The sequence below is a fragment of the Amaranthus tricolor genome, chromosome 13, assembly GCF_026212465.1.
Source record: "Amaranthus tricolor cultivar Red isolate AtriRed21 chromosome 13, ASM2621246v1, whole genome shotgun sequence".
NCBI lineage: Eukaryota > Viridiplantae > Streptophyta > Magnoliopsida > Caryophyllales > Amaranthaceae > Amaranthus > Amaranthus tricolor.
This window is the reverse complement of record NC_080059.1, coordinates 14,603,219-14,611,997: the sequence shown is the minus strand read 5'-3', so window position 1 is coordinate 14,611,997 and position 8,779 is coordinate 14,603,219. Positions and strand designations below refer to the sequence as shown.

General features: G+C 32.5%; 1 pseudogene; it reads right to left on the bottom strand.

Moving 5' to 3' along the window:
* Window positions 1–4,061: 4,061 nt before the first annotated feature.
* On the bottom strand, window positions 4,062–5,893 carry LOC130798139 (glycosyltransferase family 92 protein At1g27200-like; annotated as a pseudogene).
* Between the last annotated feature and the right edge of the window lie 2,886 nt (window positions 5,894–8,779).

Sequence of the window (8,779 nt, the reverse complement as noted above, 5' to 3'; positions counted from 1 at the left end):
CAAAACATAAACTCTTGCAAAACACGCGTAGTATCAACTCAACCAAGGCATTAACAGACTACCTAGCACATGACCTTATAGAGCTTGTCTATCTTAAAGTAAGTGTGATCATAGTCCATCTTTGGGACTGATAACTCCCTTGAGGTAACTTAACTTAGGCGTTCTTCTCACTAGCATAAACTACTCTATCATTGAATAAATTTTCTATCAATGAGTAAATCTTCTATCAATGTGTACGCTTTCTATGAATAAATAAACATTCTATCGATGAGTAACATTCTATCTGTGGATCTTTTCTCCACTTCATAGCATAGTGAAACGACCAAGGGCATTGTCGGCCATCCGGTGCCCATGGCAAAGTATGAGCTCATACCCCCTCTAGTTGACCCTCTCGGGTCCTACCTTCGGGAAAAACTAACACACTGAGGTACTAAACCAGTGAGGAGGCCACCATATTGGGGTTTGCAAGGCCCGCATGGTAACACCTCGGTCAAGCGGCGGTATCGGCCATCCGGCGCCTAATGACAAAAGTATCCTCATACCCCCCTTACGGTGATCCCGTCAAATCTCACCTAGGGGATTGCTAAATCAACCGGACATAATCCAGTTGAGTCACGCCAACTAATCATAATCAAGGCTCAATAAGTAGGAAATCACTTTGATACCACACAACCATGGTGCGTTCTCTACTATTTAGAAATCTGTTCTCATAGTCTCCTAATACTTTCATTCTACTTGCCTATATCACTATTATGACTATTCGCTGGCATATTTTACTTTCTGGCGCTCTAGAATTATAATCATATAATCATGAAATATTGATAATACTTTGAAACGATAAATATGATAATTAATTACTGCGTGTACGTATCTGTAAGCGTCACTGCACGACCAAAAGTCACAAAAGTCACCTAACTAAAGTTCTACCTTCCTCTTATGAATTGGGCCCCTATATAAGTTAGGAGTAGAACTAATAAATCCACTTATCTACTTTGTCATACCAGCTAAAAGCCAAAGTAATCACTATCATCCATTCACTATAAGTTTTCAATTATTTCTAGCACGTACCCAACTCATTCAACACCAATTATAATCGTTAATTCAACAATAACACAAGTCTTTCTATCAACAACAAAATAAAAGGATTATGTGAACAGTTTCCTTACATCATTTAACTTTGAGTTATAACGATTCACATTTTCTTAAAATAAAACAAACATTTACACTTAAGTCTCACAATGTTAAATACTATAGTTACTCATATAAACAAAAAAATATTTTTGGTTTATCAAAGGAAGGTTAGTTTTGGTGAATTATAGTGTGATTATCAATTGTACATATATTCAGAGTCTCTTGTACATTCACTTGCCATTGTATTGTATTCTTTTCTTGTTTTATTTTTCTACTATTTTCTACTTCATAAAGTGAAGTATGTATTAATATTGTTTTACCATTTCATATTCGTTAATCTTTCAGATAAATTCATACAATAATACCTTGTCATTATTAAGGGCCATTTAGATCGTCTTCTTATCAATTTATTATTTATTACTCCGTTCCAAAGAATTAGTCTAATAATCATTTTAGATTTAATTCGTTGAATTTACCTCATTTCCATTTATATCTCCATTTTAAATCACTTTTTTTTAAAATTTTTTTTTTCACATATTTGAACTTTTTAGACTATTAAAATAAGATGGTTACTTCTTCCCCGCAAGTACTTTTTTTTTTTCTGTGAATGTTCTTTGTACTTCGTTGCTACTTTGTATATCAAGCGCATTGGGCTTTGTCACCGATCACTTCAAACAAATATAGTCCCTCCTATTCAGCTTATGTGTCCCATTTTTTTTTATGGTTAAGTCACCTTAATTGTCCAATTTCTATTTTTGGATGGTTTTTAACTGTTATGCCCTTAGTAGCTTTATCTTATTTTCATTTATACCCTTCATTACCCATACTAATTTTCTTCCCTTACATTAAAAATCCATAATACCACTCTCTTTCCTACCCTTAGAGTCTCACTTTTGACTCTCCTTAAAATTCATAAAAAGTCAAATGGGACTCTTAAGGTGAATAAATAAGAGTAATTTTTTATAATTAAAAGTCTTGAATTTAATTCTCAAATATACCTTTTTCTCTTCACCAACCCTTTAACAAACAATAAAACAACAAATTTATATAATTCAGTGCTGACATGTAATAGGAGGAATCTTGATCTGCTTTCAAGGCTATCATTGTTTTTGTAGTGTTACAATTGTTAAGGGTTGCCAATTAGCTCTATGGTTTGCCTTCCATATGCATTAATGCTTTACTTCAATGTTATAGCCTACTATTACTCATACACCTTCCGTCTTTGCATTTTTCACATCTTGTAACGTATTGAAAGTCATTTTATATTATTATTAATTAAAATGTATAATATTGCATTATAAACACGCGGTCCCACAACTAGTTAAGTTTAAATGTTTCTATTATTTGATTTCACTATGAGTATTTAAAACGTATATATAAAAAAATAAAGCTAAAAATTGTGACAAAAAATTTTAGCAAGAAAAATTAAAGTATAAATAATAGAAATTTTACATGGTAGCATTGTGGTTAAGCGAAACGCTAATAGCACCACTTTTTAAAGTTTTTTTCATATGTTAGCAACGAGATTTTACTTTTAAAAAATTGCGTAGCAAAATCCATTACAAAACATCCAATTCCCTTAACTATATTTTTTTAAGAATTTCCTTTTTTTTTGGTTTTAACGACATTAATTTGTTTTAAGAGAAAATATGCAATCTTACTTTTTTTTTTTGTTAATATCATGGAATTTATTATTTTTATTTGATTAAATTTATGATTTTATTTTTGTTTGATTAAATAAGTACTTGTTTCGACTAGATTTCTGAAAAATTTACCCCAACAACGTCTGTTTATTTGGAAAAATATCGCTATAATGGGTGAAAACGACGTTAATTATCATTTTCGGTCTACGTGCCGGAAAATCAGAAACTAAGTACTTGTTTTGACCGGATTTTCGAAAGAGTTACTCCATAAAGATAATTGCGATGTTTGTTTTCTGAAAAAATATCGTTATGATGGGCAAATACGACGTTATATATCATTTTCGACCAACGTGCCGAAAAATAGGTAAATAAGTACTTGTTTCGACTGGATTTTCAAAAGAGTTATCACATAAGGATAATCGTGACGTCCGTTTTTTTGAAAAATATCATCATGATGGGTAAAAATGACGTTAAAATGCTAAAACGACGTCAAAGGTGATTAGTAATGGTCAACGGTCATTTAGACTGGTCAAAAGTCATGTGGGTTGGTCAACGGTCACTAATCACCTTTGACCATTACTAATCACATTGATGTTGCGATTGCACTTATGGAATAACTTTTCGGAAATTTGGTCAAAACAAGTACTTATTTGTTCAAATAAAAAAAAGTAAAATAAATTTAATCAAATAAAAATAATAAATTGCATGATAATTTATACAAAAAAGTAAACTTGCATATTTTCTTTTAAAACAAATTAATGCGATTAAACACTAAAAAAGAAAATATAAAAAATTATCAAAGTTAACGAAATCGGATGTTTTGTAACAGATTTTGCTATGAAATTTTTAAAAGTAAAACCTTGTTGCTAATATTTGGAAAAAACTTTAAAAAGCATTACCACAAGCATTTCGCGTAATACTACTATGTAAAATTCTCTTATACTGAACTATTTTACTAATATTTATTTTATTGTGATTCATGTTGTGGATTTCATATTAATTATTAATATTTTGGCATTAATTGCTGAACAAGTCGAATACATCCATTCGGTGTAATCAATATTACCTTAAATTTGTTGAAGAACATAATCTTTATAAAGCAAGATATATTTCTTACATAAGAAGCCAAAGACTTGGTGAATCAAATCAAATCTTCAAAAGAGTAAACATTTACACCTATAACATCCTTTTTTTTAGACATGCAATACATTTATAACTTTAAACTCTATACAATGTATGGTATTTGATTTCGTTCAAAATTCATTAATCACATCAATTTATGCATAACCAAAAAAAAAAAAAAATCATTTGTATGACCATTAACGAAGTACTTCTATAAGATATTATATACTTTGCCATGCCATGGTGGATTCATTACCCCAAACCACTTCCTAATTAACTCCTTCATTCTCACATCTATTACTTCACAAAACATTTGAGGCCACCCATTTGGTTCAACCGGCTCAAACCCTAACCCGGGTGCTCTATCATTTGACATTGGGTTAAAATTTTTCTGCCAATCTATAACATAAGCAGACACTCGTCTTCTAAATTTAGCCTTAAACTCTGGCCAAGCTTGATACTTATAGTGATTTACAATAGCTTGATTAGTATCAATTTGAACCGTTTTATACCCATCTTTTATCTTAAAATGATGCACCACATTTAAAAGTGAATGATCCACACTAGGAAGGTAAACAATAGACTTGTGCCTTTGATCCATTCTTCTTCTACATGTGTACCCTTGAGTAACCCCTTCAATTGGGTGTGCCGTTTGGTTCGATGGACCAAATTCATTACAACGAATTGAGACCTGACCAACTCGATCCAAAATAGCATCACTAGGTAACAACGACCTCAACATATGCGGTTTAGCTTGAGAAGACTCAAGCCACATAGACGAGAAAAAAAACTCGTCGATATCCATATACGCAGCCCAATCACATAATCGGCTCGCATATAATGCACAATGAGAAAATCCTGCCTCTTGAGACTTAGGCCAAACCCAATAAACAATCCTAACATCAAACCCATCATTCCTCAAACCATGAACTTGAGCATGTAAATCATCAATACTGTCATTATCATACAGAATAAACTTTTCCACACCAATTTTTGAATGAAACATAACCCACTCTCTCAAAAATTTTCCCACATTATACACCATGGTACAAGCGCATAATAGCGACTTTGTCTCCTCTTTCATCATCGTACCCTTAACATCTGCTACATACTTCGCAACACTTGGCATAACCACAACCCTCTGATCTCTTTCCAAAATTTCAATACTAACTCTAATCGGACGGCTTCCGTTAATTTCCGGGCGAGGACATCGGAAAACCTCTTGTATTGACGAACTGACGGGAGTCCTAACAGCCGTTAAAATATCATCACCAAATACACAACGGAAATCTGACGGAGCTCTATTAACTCCTTGACGGTTATTAATCCCTTTAACAAACAAAACAACGTCGTCTGCAGTTGTATATGAATCGTATAAGATGAAGTTCCACCGTAAGAGATGTTTTGCAGGAAATTGATGATCATATACGACGTCGTTTTCTCTCCCCTCGATTTGAACCAAATTCGGTTGAAAAAACGGCAGTTTTCGTCGACAACTGACCGGGAATTCGCATTTAAAAGCAAACCCATTATTATATGACAAATACCCAGAAAAACTAGCCCTAATTTTTGCATTATTAGGGTAAATACAGAAAATATTATTGTTGTTGAGTAGCGGAATTAGGTTCATTTCATATGGCACGATTACCAAAACTTCCCAATCTGGAATCAAAATCGATTCGGATGGAATTCGAAGGTTTAATGGCGGAGGAGAGACAATATCAGAGGAAATAGGAACTAAGATCGACTGTGATGAAATTTTCAGCTGTGAAGTTGGGTATAATGGAGGAAGAAAAACAAAATCAGGAGAGATAGGAGATTGATGGGCATAATGGTATATATGATGCGAAAGAATAACGAAAGAAGCTAGAGTGAAAATGATGATGCAGATATTTTGTTTCGATTTTGCTGCCATTATTGAAGAGCTTTATTTCTGGGGACTGGGTATTTGTGGGTGGTTATGGATTAAATAGCAGAGGAAAAAGAAGATGATGGGATGAAATGTGGAAATGGGTGGGTTGGTTTTAAATTGCGGGAGAATTTAAAAGAAATCTTTAGTTTCTATATAAGTTTCCTTTTTCTTTTTAAAAATATTTTTTCAATTAGTTTTTGTAAGCTAACGATGTGCTTAGCTAGGTTGCACTAAAAGGGACATGAACATGGACACGGACACGGATACAGATACGATACGGGTACGAGAAAACGCCAACTTAAAAATGGCGGACACGGGGACACGAAAATGGTAATATAATAAATATATCAAATTAAAGATAATTTTACAATCTTTCATTTGATATTTGTAAATAAACACTTTAAAAACATAAAACTCATATAAAATGCAAATAAGTAATGGACCCTCCATTACATTTTAAGTAAATGGCCTTATTAAAAAAATTACTAATAATTTTAAATGATCACTTTTCAAGTCTTAAAAATGATCAATTTTATCATTAAATTAATCACTTAAAATTTTAAAATGATCGCTCTCATCCAAAACGAGTTTATTTTTTTTTTGGGACGGAGAGGCCATAGAGTAAGAATAGAATTTAAGCGGCGCATTTGTAAAGACCTGGGGGGAACTTCTATGTCCAAAACCACCATTAACGACAGTATGTTTTCTTCATCCTCCTCTCTTGTATTTTCTTATGCTCTCTTGTTAGGGAAATGAGAGGGAAGGGAATTCGAGTATCAGTGCAGTATCTCTATTCTGATGTTCAGAATTACAATTTTTTTTTATTTTTTTTTAAAAAAACGTGTCCTTGACTCTTGCCGTGTCCTTGCCGTGTCCGTGTGTCCGGAAAAATATTAAAATATTGGACACTTCATTTGGCGGGTCGGACACGGATTTTCGCGTGTCCGTGTTCGACACGTGTCCGACACGCGACACGCCTGTTCAGTGCCGTGTCCGTGTATCACAGGTGCTTAGTGGAGATGTAGCATTTAAATGGTTGTTATTGGTTTAATAATAATAAATTATAAATTATCAGTTTAAAAAAATATTGGTGTTCGATAAAATACAGTTTATGTATTTAAAAAAAAATCCGCAGTTTGTGTATATTTATTAAATTATTTTAGAAATTCATATAATGTACGGTGTTTTAGCATCATATATAAACATATATGATATTAAAAAAATAAAGTCACAGATATTATACAGTAGAAATACTGAATTTTACAATTATGTGTATAAATTAACTTTGTAATTTTGAAAATTTACTCAATTTAACTATAAATAAATATTAGTCAAAGATACTTTAATGCTGAAGATATTGGTTAAGATCAAATGTCACGTCATTTTTCTTTAGTTAATAAATGAATTTTATTTGACAACTCTCTTTAGTTGTGAGACTTGGAATTTTCCAAGCTCTTTACTTATAATATATGATAGTAACTCAAAAATGATTAATCAAGAAAAGATAATTACTTATCTTTTAAACATCATTATGGTGTGGAAATCCACGGTACACCAAGTAAGGATTTGAGTTATACCAACTAGGGATTTAATATATTTAAAGTAGGTATTTGGGGTATCAAGTAGGAATTTAAAGTATATCAGTAAATCTTTGGGGTTGTTAAGTAAAGATTTAAGGTACATCAAGTAGGGATTTGAGATATACCAAGCAAATATTTGGTTTAAACTAAGTATGTATTTGGAGTTGTCAAATAGGTGTTTGACGTATACCAAGATGGTATTTAAAATATCCAATTACATATTTAGGATATATCCATTTTTTGAACAATTGTATTCTAATAGGCAATAGTTACATAAACTCTATTTTTTTTCTAAATAATACTCTCTTCGTTTCCAATTTTTCTTTCCGTTTAGAATAATCTATTTTGGAGAGAAAATTTTGATTAAGATTTTTAAAACATATATAGATGATAAAATACATTCATGTGAGATCTCGTTAGATTCTGTTAGAATAATATATTTCATTTAATAGAATATCTTGCAATATGATTGAGTAGAATATTATGTGAATATTTAGTTTCCTAAACTATAGATTATATCTTTGTATATAATATCATTCCAATCTAATGAGTAGGCAACCATTCAACCAAATTATTCTTTCATGGTATCATTTGCCTAGGTTTCTTGCTTCCCACTTCTTCCTCTTCCACCACCCTTGTCGCCACTCCTCCTCCTTTTTATTATTTCCTCAATGGCCTCTCCCACAAAAATTCATCCCGCAACTTTGGTTACTAACATTAAAACAAGCGTGCCTATCCAACTTGATGAAGATGGGTCCAATTTTCATACTTAGGTCACTTTATTTAAGCTTCATTGTAGAGCTCACCTTGTGGATTCTCACATTCTTCCAGATGACTCCTCTAAAGTATTAGTTTCTAAAGATTCCGAATGGCAACGTCTTAATGACATTGTTCGCACATGGATTTATGGCTCCATTGACTAGTTCGAAAAAACGTATCTGCTGTGTATCATTTGTTGCGGTTTTATTTAGATGCAGCATTAAATAGCAAAAAAACAAAACGAAAAAAAATATCAAATGCTGCAGTTTCACTAATGCCCGCAGCAAATAAGTTGTTATATTCTGCTGTTTTCCCATTGCCCGCAGCAAGATTCACTGTATATGCTGCGGTTCTTCTTAGCTCGCAGCAAATAAGCATTAAAACATCCCGCCTTTTAACGTTATACCCTTAAACCCACATGAAGAATTTTCATAAAACACTCGAAAACGGCTGCTACTGTTTCATAAAACATCTTCTTCTTCACGCTGCTACGTACTGTGTTCTTCTTCAAGTTCCATTGTCTTCTTCAAGTGCCATTGTCTTCTTCAATTTCGCAAACTGTCTTCTTGTTCAACCCACGAACACACTGCTACTGTCTTATTGTTCTAGTTCATTCTTCTTCTTCAAGTTCC